Raw genomic sequence first — 1070 nt, 5'->3', positions numbered from 1 at the left:
CCCCCCAACACACACACAATGCTAATGTAAGGACTTACCTTAAATGATGCCTCTTAATCCGATCTTCTTCTTTCCTGTAGTTTTCAGGAGTCCCTCCAGTGCTGGCGCCAGTCTCTGATCCACCGCTGACTTCTTTGTCTTAACTGGTACTCCCTGTCCCACGAAGTCTGTATGGGAGCACGCTGCTCCATAGACTTACTTTGTGTCTCTCCTCGCCGAAGACCTGAACTGTGCATGCGCCCTCCCCAAGATCCTTTGCGGCCGGCTGAGAATTTTCAGATGTTCGGACGGGAGCGTGCGGTGGAGACACAGGTAAGTTTTAACCCTTTGAAAAAGTTTTTTTTTTAAATTATCGTTTTGCATATATCTACTGCTTGCTATTAGTAGATATATGCAAAAACCGCTGAGGGTTTAATAACCCTTTAAGAAGGAGGACAGCCATTGCAGCCTTCATATTGCTCTCACTACATGTTTCTTTTAAAGAGTTGCGGCTATTCCTCTTGTAAGTAAAAGCAAACAAGGATAATAAACTCATATTCCATATGAATTATGCATGTAAATACCACACTGACTCCCTGCTAGGTTTTACAAGGGTGGCATTTTATCTGCACAATTTATTTTCCCATTCGTCATTCCCATGGCCTATAAATGTTATTATGACATTTATTTGTTTACATTTTTCATGAAGCTACTTAGTCGTTATTAACAACCATTATGGTGGCTGCGATGAAGTGAGTGACATTCACTGTCTGGCCGCTGGCCCAGAGACAAAGCACAGGGAGTTTGTTTGCTCTTCTATTTAATTGTACAAACCTTTCTGTTATTTTATTTCTGGAACCGTGACTGCAATCTCTGAAATATAATTATATCTGGTAACTCGATACAGGAAAGGTTCTTCACACATGATATTTGTTGGCTCAGTTACATGCCCATTTGTTGTAGCAGTTTCCAGCTGATAATTGAATAATTAGGAAAAGATGGAGTTAAGCACAGATTAATCCAGATAGAGAGTCTTTTTAATGTTATTATCTGTCATGATCTTCTGTGTAAAGTGCACTTAGGAACAGATG

Source organism: Nanorana parkeri, unplaced genomic scaffold (genome assembly GCF_000935625.1).
Source record: "Nanorana parkeri isolate BGI_ZX_2015 unplaced genomic scaffold, ASM93562v1 scaffold653, whole genome shotgun sequence".
Lineage (NCBI taxonomy): Eukaryota > Metazoa > Chordata > Amphibia > Anura > Dicroglossidae > Nanorana > Nanorana parkeri.
This window is presented reverse-complemented; position numbering follows the sequence as displayed.